Consider the following 12,147-nt stretch of genomic DNA (forward strand, 5'->3'; position numbering starts at 1 on the left):
TGCCTTGGCTGCCTGGTGGTGGGTGGACAGGCTGCTCCTCACACGCCTCCATGCGTCCTCTCTGCCTTCTCTCCCAGGTGCAGCTCCAGCCCCACAACATGTCCTGCCAGCCCTGCTGCCAGCCCTGCCTGCCATGCCAGCCCTGCGGCCCCACCCCGCTGGCCAACAGCTGCAATGAGCCCTGTGTCAGGCAGTGCCAGGACTCCACCGTTGTCATCGAGCCCTCCCCCGTGGTGGTGACCCTGCCCGGCCCCATCCTCAGCTCCTTCCCACAGAACACCGTGGTGGGCTCCTCCACCTCCGCTGCCGTTGGCAGCATCCTCAGCTCTCAGGGAGTGCCCATCAGCTCCGGGGGCTTTAGCCTCTCGGGCATTGGCAGCCGCTACTGTGGCAGAATTTGCTAAAGCTGCTGCAGGCAGCTCCACAGAAGGACCCCCAGGAACCCAGAAGATGGAAATGGACTGAGCACGGAGATCCTAGCTGTTGCCTTCAGAGGGGCTGAACACTCTCGAATCCCCCTGCAAAGGAAGGCAGGAAGAGACGCGCCTGGGCCCTCTGATGCTGTGGCCCTTGTCTGACTTGCCTGTTTCTCTCTCTCTTTTGTCTCACCTTCTGCTCCCCGGTCTGCCAGCACCTGCTAAGCCCCATCCGAGGAAGGACCTGCTGCTGCTTTCCCTGTCAGGGTGCAGGCAGGCAGGCAAAAGGCCGGTGCCAACTCCACCCTGCCCAAGGGGCAAAGACTCCTGCGCTACGCTTGGTGCTCCTTGCACCCTGGTGCTCACTCAGAGGACCTCCTTTTCCTCTTCCAGTTCATTAAAGTTCTGCTGCATCCCAGCCTAGGCCTCCGCGTGGTCCTTCTTTCTCCAGGTGTTTTCCCCAGCTGCCAGAGAGAAAGGTGTTAGTCTGGGGAGATCTTGCAGGCCTAATGAAGATCTCTCAGAATTCCCATGGGAAGGTAAGTGTGAGACACTGGCACTGGGCTCCTTTCAAGACACTGTCCCTCACAGCTGAGGAAAATGTACCTGGCACCTACATCTCTCTCAGCCTTCCATTAGCCCCTGTCCTATCACTCCATTCCCCTGTGATAAATTCCTCCCCAGCTTTCCTGTAGCCCCTTCAGGTACTTGAAGATGCTCTAAGGTCTCTTCAGTCTTTACTTCAGCCGTTACTTCTTCAGCCTAAAGAGCTCCAAGTCTCTCAGCCTGTCTCCAGAGCAGAGGAGCTGCAGACCCTCATCATCTTTGTGATGCTTCCCCAACATCTTCATGTCCTCTCTGTGTTGGGAGCTCCAGAACTGGACACAGTGCTCCTTGTGGGGTCTCACGAGATGAGTAAATGGGGGAGAATCACCTCCCTCAACCTGCTTATTTTGACACAGCCCATGACACAGTTGGGTTTTTGTGCTGCAAGCACACCTTGTTGGCTCATGGTGAGCTTCTCATCTGCTAACAACCCCAAGTCCTTCTCCTCAGGTCTGTTCTCGTTCCATTCCTTGCCCAACCTGCAACTGTGCATGGGATTGCCCTGAGCCATGCACAGGACCTTGCGCTTGGCCTTATTGGCTGTGGGGAATGGTACATCTTCTCTCCCCCCACATAAGACTAAACAAAATGTCTTTCAAGCCAGCAAAACAAGAGTGGCACCTTTTTGCTGATTTAGTCAACGGCGGACTTAAACAGGCCCCCCTGTTCTACCAGATAAATCCAAAACAAGAGAAGAGCATAAGGGTTATGAAAACTGGCAGCAAAATGGACAAAAGGTTAAAGACTGCCTCTGAAAGGGTACGTGCCTGGCCAATGCTAATTGGCTAATTTGAACAGTGGTGCCTAATTTGAACGGTGATCTCTCATCTATAAAAAGAGGGCAAGTTTTGCAGGTTGTACTGCACTCTGCCTGGAACCTGGAGGGAACCCTGCTGTGGTACCAGAAGCTGCCTGGAACGCCACCACTGCTGCCCTGAGAAGCCATGGGGGGGTCACCCATATCCACTCCGTGGGGAGCCATCCCGCTCCCCGAGGGATCGCCACTCACTCGAGCTTGCCTGGCTTGAGCCTGCCTGAGCTTCCCGCTGGTGCCAAACTGGATGAGAGCCCACTGCTACTCCCTGAGGAGCCGTGCCCGACTACCTACCTGTTTACCAGGACACTGCTGCCAGGAATCCAGACCCCCCACGAACCTGCTACCAAGCCCTACCAGCTGGAAAATAAGCCACATCCCAAGAGCCACAAGCCACGGGAGGGTAAACAAAGCCGCACAACCTCTCCCTTAAAGTCCCTGCCTGGCTCAACTCCTACCCTTTTACTCCATTGATTAAACATTTTCCCCTCATAGTATGCATTTAATAAGAGCATAGTATTTTTGAATTATTTCCCTGACATATCCCTAGCCTACCTCTCCTGAACCTTGGTCCCTCAGTTTGTGTTAACCCTTAATAAACCGGTTAATTCGTAAACTAAATGTTGGTCTCCGTGACAATTTGTGGCCACGGTGAAGGTGGTGTTGCTAGTCTCCGCTCTAAGAATTGGTCCAGCAGCGATCGGTCCTCTGTGTGACGCAAGCACTGCATGTACCCTTGGTCCCTTTAGAAAGCCCTCTCTATATGAGAGAAATGGAGGAACATCATGAAAGCATTCTGACCTCCAGCAGTCCATTACTAACATGATCAGACTGTGAAATTGACCTTCTTGAGGGTGGCACAGTCATAGAATCATAGAAAGCCAGGTTGGAAGGGACATCAAGGATCATCTGATCCAAACTTTCTAGGTAATAATATGGTTTAAATGAGGTGGCCCAGCACCCTACCAAGCTGAGTCTTTACACTGTCCAAGGTAGGGAAATCCATCACTTCCCCTGGGAGATTATTTCAATGTCTAAATCTTCTCACAGTGAAAAATTTTCTTCTAAAGTCCAATCAGAATCTTCCCAGGAATAACTCGTAACCATTAGCCCTTGTCTTTTCCATATGACTCCTCGTAAAAAGGGGGGTATCCATCTTCTTGGTAGCCGTCCTTTATGTATTGGTACATAAAGGTAATAAGGTCTCCCTTAAGTCTTCTCTCTCAAAGCTGAACAAACCCGGGTCTCCCAGCCATTCCTCACACAGCCGGTCCTCCAGTCCTCTGATCATCCTTGTGTCCTACATGACCAAGCCCCTGTTTCCTTCTGGAGAGGGCCCACATTTTTCCTTCGTTTCCTTTTGCCTCTGAAGTAGCTGTAGAACGTGTTCTTGTTGCCCTTGATGTCTCTGGCCAGAATTAATTCTATCTGGGCTTTAGCTTTCCTAATCTGACCCCTGGCTTCTCAGACAACTTCTTCACACTCCTTCCAGGCTACCTGTCCTTGCTTCCACCCTCTGAAGACTTTATTTTTACATCCGAGAATGTCCAGGAGCTCCTTGTTCATCCATGCAGGTTCCCTGGCATTCTTGACTGCCTTCTTCTTTGTTGGCAAACATTGTTCCTGGGCTTGGAGGAGGTCATCCTTGAATATTGACCCACTCTCTTGGGCTCCTCTTGCCTCCAGGATTTAATCTCATGTTACCTAACCAAGCAAACCCCTGAAGAGGTCAAAGTCTGCTCTCCTCAAGCCTATGGTCTTGCTTCGTTCCCAGCTTGTTACGTTAAGGATCTTGAATTAAACCATTTTGTGGTCACTGCAGCCAAAGCTGCTCTTAACCTTCAGATAGTCCACCAGCACATCCTTACCGGTGAAACCAACACCTATCGTAGCCCCTTTCCAGCTGGTTTATCTACCACTTGCATAAGGTCAGGCTTGCATAAGGCTCCTCCATCCCCAGGCAGAGCTCCATGGACTCCTGCTGGCCATTGATGTAGAGGGCAGCACCCCCTCCTCTTCTGCCCTGCCTGTTCTTCCTAAACAGCTGGATCCCAACCATGCCCATGCTCCAGTCATAGAAGTCATCCCACCACATCTCAGTGATGCTGACAGCATCGTAGCCCTGCAGGCATGCACATGTCTGTAACTCCTCCTGCCGGTTTCCCCTGTTACCTGCATTTGCATAGAGTCATTTAAGCTGGGCCCCCATTGAAGCTGTCTCACTGGATGGGATTGCATTCTCCTTCATTTCAGGTCCTCTCCTGCTGGTCTGTGATCTTTGTCCAGGCTCTGGGCACCTACTGGTGGCATTGGCCTCAGTGTGTTGGCAGGGGAGGGGATTGAGAATCCCCTCCCCCAGCAACGCTAGTTTTAAAGCCCTCTTTACTAGATTGGCAAACCCATGGCCAAAGATGCTCTCCCCTTTCTCTGAAAGATCAACCCCACCAGTCCCTCAGACCAGGTTTCTTGAAGTGAGTCCCACGCTCTAAGAAGGCAAAGCCCTGGCTGTGACACCACTCCTGTAACAATGTATTGATTTTCACAAGATTATCTGCCCTCCGGAGTCCTTCACCACTGCTCCCAGGGCTCTGTATTCCTTCTTCACGGTCTTCAGATTGCTCCCAGCTGTATTACTGGCACCCACATGAAGCAGCAGCAGTGATGGACATACAAGTTTTGGTAGCCTTTTAGTGACATCCTTGATACGAGTCCCTGGTAAGCAGCAGCTTTCTCTAGTGAGTGGCCGAGTGGGAAAATTGGTGCCTCGGTACCTCTCAGAAGAGAGTCTCCCACTACTTTCACTTTTCAGTTCTCCTTGTTTCTCCTTGTAGATAGACGGTGAGCTGACTGGGCTGCCTTGCTCAGCTCCAGCCACTTACCTGGTGCAGCATGGCTGGTTTTGCTCAGTCTGCCGTACTGTGAAGTGGTTCTGCAGGGGCACCTCAGGCTTTGAGGGAAGCCTGTTCCTCCTGTTGGATTTTGCTTTTCATATCTCCCATTCCTCTAATTTTTTTCTTCCCTCCTTCCCGTGTGTGCTGGTGGGAAAGTTATAGACTGTGTGACCATACACCGTGGGTTCACTGGCTCAAGGAAGCTCAGTAAAAGCCCCTCTGTTTCACTGATTTGTTCCGCAAAGCAGATATGCACCGGAGCTGTTGGTCTCACCAAGTGACCAGCACCACCGAGGCTGTCAGGAAAAGCTGAAGGGTGTCATGCTCGCGACTCCACAAGGGTCCCAGTGAGCTCCCAGGAAGTGGGAACTGTATCTTGCCAGTTCCTGTGTTCTCCTTCCTCTGCCAGCTCAAAGTCACTTCCAATCCTCAGCCCAAAGGGTGGAGGAAAACACTCTGAGGGAAGCCTGACATCCCACACATCTGCCCCAGGGAGCCTTTCTGCTCACATCACCTAGTGGTAAAATCACTTGCTTGGCCAAACTAAGGAAATTAGGTCACTACCTCTGCTGGGCCCCAGGACCCTCAGGGCCACGAGCACAATTTCCACTGGGAGAGGGGAGGCTGTAGATGGAGTTTGGCAAAGATTAGGAGACGTGTTGTGAGGAACGGGCATGACAGTGGGAGCAAGGCTCTCCACATCCCTGTTGGAGACCATACAAACCCTCCCATGTGCTTTGTTCACATCCATCTAGAGAGAGGAAGAGTGAGCAGACTGGAAAGAGAACTGATGTGCACTTCAAAGTGCCGCAAGGCAAGCGCTGGGAGCTGCAGGCTCTGCTGGAACCATGGATATCTTCCTCAGCTGTGAGGGACAGTGTCTTGAAGGGAGCCCAGTGCCAGTGTCTCACCCTCCCCTTCCTCTGGTGTTCTGGTTTGGTTTGGTGGGATTTTTGGTAGTGGGGGAAGGGCTCCAGGAGTGGCTCTGGTAAGAAGCTGAGAAACTCCCCCTGCTCTAAAGGCAGCCAAGGAGCCATTAGAGGCACAATAGTTGTGCCTCAGTGATTAACATACAAAAGAACTGATACAACACCTAAGCAGAGAAGCACTTAAGGGAGAAGAGCTGGGCTGGAGGAAGAGAGCAATGCTGGTGGTTGGTGAGGAAGAAGGGGAAGAAGATGCCCGAGCAGAAGTTTCCCTGCAACCCATGGCAAATGGCAGGCTGTCCCCTTGCACTCATGGAGGAATGTGGTGGAACATTCCCTGAAGGTGCCAGGAGGGGTGAACTTCGCCAGTGGACTTGGATTTTGTGGCCAGTGGATTTGCTGCCAGTGGACTCTGATTATGCATCTTTGGAAGACCCCGGTGCCAGGGGAGCTGGCTGTTCCCAAAACACCCATGGTTTTGTGGGAAGCCCGGGCTGAAGCAGCTTCAGACCTAATGGGAAGGGCTCATGAATGAGAGGTTCATGGAGGACTCTCTCCCATGGGAGGGATCCCAAGGAGGAGCAGGGAAACACTGTAAGGAATCCTTCTTCCCGAGGAGGATGGCGTGGCAAGAATCACCAGCCTGTGAATTGACTCTCAACCCCATCCTCTGTTCCTGTGTGCCGCTGGGGGGAAGGAGGGAAAGAAACCGAGAATAAAGTAATTTGGCCTGGGAAGAAGGGAGGGCTGGGGTAACATATGAAAGCACTGCTCTTTGTGTTGTCTGTGTCCTGTGTGTGTTTGCTGAGCATGAAATTAAATTCTTATATTTTCCCCAAGTTGGTCTGTTTTGCCTGGGACCTTAACTGGTGAAGAACCCTCCTTGTCTTTGGCTCAACCCATGAGCTTTGTCCTCCTCATCCCAGAGCGTGTGCGTGGGGGGGGAGGGGCCGGAGGAACTTGAGTGAGTGGCCATGTGGCTGTTCCTTTGTTGGCCTCTTGGGCCCAAACCACGACACTCTGCAAATGCTGATAGATCTCCTTTAGGCCTGCAAGATCTCCCCATACTAACACCTTTCTCTCTGGCAGCTGGGGAAAACACCTGGAGAAAGAAGGACCACGCGGAGGCCTAGGCTGGGATGCAGCAGAACTTTAATGAACTGGAAGAGGAAAAGGAGGTCCTCTGAGTGAGCACCAGGGTGCAAGGAGCACCAAGCGTAGCGCAGGAGTCTTTGCCCCTTGGGCAGGGTGGAGTTGGCACCGGCCTTTTGCCTGCCTGCCTGCACCCTGACAGGGAAAGCAGCAGCAGGTCCTTCCTCGGATGGGGCTTAGCAGGTGCTGGCAGACCGGGGAGCAGAAGGTGAGACAAAAGAGAGAGAGAAACAGGCAAGTCAGACAAGGGCCACAGCATCAGAGGGCCCAGGCGCGTCTCTTCCTGCCTTCCTTTGCAGGGGGATTCGAGAGTGTTCAGCCCCTCTGAAGGCAACAGCTAGGATCTCCGTGCTCAGTCCATTTCCATCTTCTGGGTTCCTGGGGGTCCTTCTGTGGAGCTGCCTGCAGCAGCTTTAGCAAATTCTGCCACAGTAGCGGCTGCCAATGCCCGAGAGGCTAAAGCCCCCGGAGCTGATGGGCACTCCCTGAGAGCTGAGGATGCTGCCAACGGCAGCGGAGGTGGAGGAGCCCACCACGGTGTTCTGTGGGAAGGAGCTGAGGATGGGGCCGGGCAGGGTCACCACCACGGGGGAGGGCTCGATGACAACGGTGGAGTCCTGGCACTGCCTGACACAGGGCTCATTGCAGCTGTTGGCCAGCGGGGTGGGGCCGCAGGGCTGGCATGGCAGGCAGGGCTGGCAGCAGGGCTGGCAGGACATGTTGTGGGGCTGGAGCTGCACCTGGGAGAGAAGGCAGAGAGGACGCATGGAGGCGTGTGAGGAGCAGCCTGTCCACCCACCACCAGGCAGCCAAGGCACGAGCTGCACCGGCAGCAGGAGGCAGTGCAGGGAGCCCTCTTGCCTGTCTCCCCAGGAGCCATGCAATGAAAGCCAGGAGCAGGAAATCTCCTTCCTAGCAGCAAGCCCAAGCGTCCCCTCAGCCCACACCCAGACCCTCTCCGTGCCGGACCTTCTCCCCGCTTCCCCTCCCAGCACAGGCAGCCCCAAGCCCCAGCGTACAACACAGCTTCCAACTCACTTGCTTCTGAAGGAGAAGAAAGGGAAGTGAAGTGGATGAGACCGGGAAGAGCTGGGGTGGCTTTTATACTGGTGCTGCACTGCCCCAGGTCCAGAGGAAGCCTCTGTGGCAGTAATAATTTTCTGAGAAGCTCATCTGAGATGCAAAACATCCCAGCTAATGACATGGGCTCTGCTTTGGTTTTCTGCACGGCTGCCTTCTCATTTCCTTATTTGGCCTCCCTGCCTCTTCTTTGAAGGCACCTTTTCAGTGCTGGGGTGGGATGCCCAAGGATTCCTGGGACAGGAGCTCATGGGTGCCAGCAGAAGATGAGTCCCAAGTGCCAGAGGGGTCGCGTGCAGGCGTGCAGGCCTGGGGCACTCAGGTGTGCTTCTTTGCAACCTCATTGGCAGGAAGGGCCTTGCTGCTCTTTGTCCTGCAACTCTCACTTGGAAGCCAGGGGCATCATGAGCCGTACGATGTGTCATGTCCCCCTTCTCCCACTCTCCAAGCTCTCTCTAATTGTCACTGGCCATTGTCTCTACAGGAGGGTGGTCAGGGCTGCTGCTTTTGCCTCTCTTCCTGGTAACAGTGCTCTGGGCAGGCCTTTGAATGTGAGTTGCATGTCTTCCACAGAATTAAGGAATGGTTAAGGTTGGAAGGGACCTTAAAGATCATCAGGTTCCAACCTCCCTTCACTGAGCAGGGACACCTCACACTAGACCAGGCTGCACAAAGCCTCATCCATCCTGGCCTTAAACACATCCTGGGAGGATGCTTCCACAACCTCCCTAGGCATCGTATTCCAGCACCTCACTACCCTCATGGTGCAGAATTTCTTCCTGATGTCTAACCCAACTTTCCCCTCTTTCAGTTTAAGCCAATACCCCTTGTCCTGTCACTGCCCTCTCTGTTGAAAAGCCCGTCCCCAGCTTTTCTGTAGGTCCACTTCAAGTACTGAAAGGCCACTATATCGTGTCCCTCGTGCCTTCTCCAGACTGAATAGCCTCAACTTTCTCATCCTGTCTTCATAACAGAGGTGCTCTAGCCATTTGGTCATCTTTGTGCCCCTTCTCTGGACCCTCTCAAACAGCTCCATGTCTTTCCTATGACGAGGGCTCCAGGAACGTATGCAGTACTCCAGATGCACCCTCGTCAGAGCAGAGCAGAGGAGCAGAATCCACTCCCTCACCCTGCTGGCCACACTTCTTTTGATGCAGTCCAGGACACAACTGGTCCTCTGGGCTGCGAGCACACACTGGCGGCTCATGTTGAGCTTCTCATCTGCTACCGCCCCCAAGTCCTTTTCCTTGGGACTGCTCTCCAACCGTTCTTCCCCAGCCTGTATTTGTGCCATGTGTTGTGCCGACCCAGGTACAGGACCTTGCACGTGGCCTTGTTGATCTTCATGAGGCTGGCACTGGCCCACCTCTCCAGCCTGTCAAGGTCCCTCTGGATGGCGACCCTTCCCTCTTGGGTGTCAGTTACACCACACTGCTTGGTATCATCAGCAAACCAGGTGCACCAGGATGTTCAAGGATGGTGAGAGGCCTGGGAGCACCCAACTGGGGCAAGTGTCTTTCGGGATCAGGAGAGGTGGGGTTGCAAGGAGAAGGATCCGTACAGTAGATGGGAAACCTGCAAAGGAGAAAAGGAAGGGCAGGGCAGGGACTACAAAACTAATGAAGGAGAAGGACAGGTATAGAGCACTTCTTGACTGGTGTCTTCCATGAGTTTTTCTTCATCCTCAGCAATCCCTTAGCTTTTCTTGACACCAGGCCCACAGGTAACAGCAATACGTGGAATTGCTGAGAAAAGAATAATTTGCAGGAAGTATGTGTGAATGCCTTGACATCAGTGTGTATGCCGTCAGTGGTGAAGAAGTGGCAAGTCTGGAGGTACGAGGTGGTTAAACCCAGCTTGTGCTTCTGTGGGCTTGGTTTTTGGTGGTGAGGTTCTATGGGCATCTCATAGGATTATCAAATGGTAGCAGATGGGAGGGACTTCTGCAGGTCATCAAGTTCAACCCCTCCTTGCCAGAACAGGATCACCTAGGGCAGATTACACTTCACTTATCCAGGTGGGTCTTAAAAGTCTCCGGAGAAGGCGACTCCACAATGTCTCTGGACAGCCTATTCCAAAGCAGGACAATATGCTGCATCCCCTTTCTCCCACACTTCGGCCTGTTTGAACAGGAAGCTTTTTGTGGGACTTAGGAAAAAAATGAGGGCTTACCACATTTGGAAGAAGGGACAGGCAACTCAAGAGGAGTACAGAGATCTCACTAGATCATACAGGGAGAACATTAGGAAGGCAAAAGCCCAGCTGATGCTCAGCCTGGCCACTGGCATAAGTGACAGCAAAAAAAGGCTATCTTTAATACATCAGCAATAGAAAAAGAGCCAGGGAGAATCTCTGCCCCTTACTGGATGTGGGGGGAATGTTGCAACCAAGGATGAAGAAAAGGCTGAGATACTTCAGGCCTTCCTTGCCTCCGTCTTTAATATTCAGACTAGATTCCCCCAGGGTCATCTTCAGCCTCCCGAGCTGGAAGATAAGGATAGAGAGCAGAACAACCTTCCCGTAATCCAGGAGGAAGCATTTAATGATCTGCTTCTGCACCTGGACACTCACAAGTCTGCGGAGTCTGATGGGATCCACCCTAGAGTACAGAGGGAGCTGGCAGAGGAGCTCGCTAAATCTCTCTACATAAATTATCAAGAATCCTGGTCACCAGGAGAGGTCCCAGGTGAATGGAGGTTGGCTAATGTGATACCCATCTACAAGAAAATCTGGAAGGAAAATCTGGGGAATGACAGGCCTTTCAGCCTGACCTCAGTACCAGGAAAGGACATGGAGAGGCTCATCTTGAGCGAGCCTCTGGCTTACCCACAGCAGGGCAGCCAGGTGATCAGGGCTATGCAGCATGGGTTTACAAAAGGGAGGTCTTACTTGACCAACCTGATCTCTTTCTATGACCATGTGAGATGTTGTGGGTCAACACAGAGTTGTGAAAAACAGGGTCAAATCTAATTGGCGACCAGTTACCAGTGGTGTTCCTCGGGGCTCAGGTTTGGGGCCAGTCCTCTTCAAAAACTTTATGAATGATCCGGATGAGGGAGATTGAGTGCCTCCTTAGAAAGTCTGCATAAGATACCAAGTTGGGTGGGAGTGTTGATCTGCTTGGAGGTAGGAAGGCTCTTCAGGGGGACCTGGACAGCCTGAGCCAATGAGCCAAGGCCAATTGTATGAGGTTCAATAAGGTTCAATTAATTCTAACAAAGGAAGTAAAAGAGAACAAAGGAAATAACAGAGAACAGGGTGAGACAATTGTGGCTATTCAGCCTGCAGAAGAGAAGGCTCAGAGGAGACCTTATAGTGGCCTTCTGATACCTGAAGGGAGCCTACATAAAGCTGGCAAGGGGCTTTTCACCAGACAGGGTAATGTCAGGACAGAGGGTAAGGGTTTTAAACTGAAAGAGGGACATAATCACTTTTGCTTCCAGGCGAGAGTTGCAGGACAAGGAGCAGCAAGGCCCTTCCTGCCAATGAGGTTGCAAAGAAGCACACCTGAGTGCCCCAGGCCTGCACGCCTGCACGCGACCCCTCTGGCACTTGGGACTCATCTTCTGCTGGCACCCATGAGCTCCTGTCCCAGGAATCCTTGGGCATCCCACCCCAGCACTGAAAAGGTGCCTTCAAAGAAGAGGCAGGGAGGCCAAATAAGGAAATGAGAAGGCAGCCGTGCAGAAAACCAAAGCAGAGCCCATGTCATTAGCTGGGATGTTTTGCATCTCAGATGAGCTTCTCAGAAAATTATTACTGCCACAGAGGCTTCCTCTGGACCTGGGGCAGTGCAGCACCAGTATAAAAGCCACCCCAGCTCTTCCCGGTCTCATCCACTTCACTTCCCTTTCTTCTCCTTCAGAAGCAAGTGAGTTGGAAGCTGTGTTGTACGCTGGGGCTTGGGGCTGCCTGTGCTGGGAGGGGAAGCGGGGAGAAGGTCCGGCACGGAGAGGGTCTGGGTGTGGGCTGAGGGGACGCTTGGGCTTGCTGCTAGGAAGGAGATTTCCTGCTCCTGGCTTTCATTGCATGGCTCCTGGGGAGACAGGCAAGAGGGCTCCCTGCACTGCCTCCTGCTGCTGGTGCAGCTCGTGCCTTGGCTGCCTGGTGGTGGGTGGACAGGCTGCTCCTCACACGCCTCCATGCGTCCTCTCTGCCTTCTCTCCCAGGTGCAGCTCCAGCCCCACAACATGTCCTGCCAGCCCTGCTGCCAGCCCTGCCTGCCATGCCAGCCCTGCGGCCCCACCCCGCTGGCCAACAGC

Source organism: Apus apus, chromosome 25 (assembly GCF_020740795.1).
Source record: "Apus apus isolate bApuApu2 chromosome 25, bApuApu2.pri.cur, whole genome shotgun sequence".
Classification (NCBI taxonomy): domain Eukaryota; kingdom Metazoa; phylum Chordata; class Aves; order Apodiformes; family Apodidae; genus Apus; species Apus apus.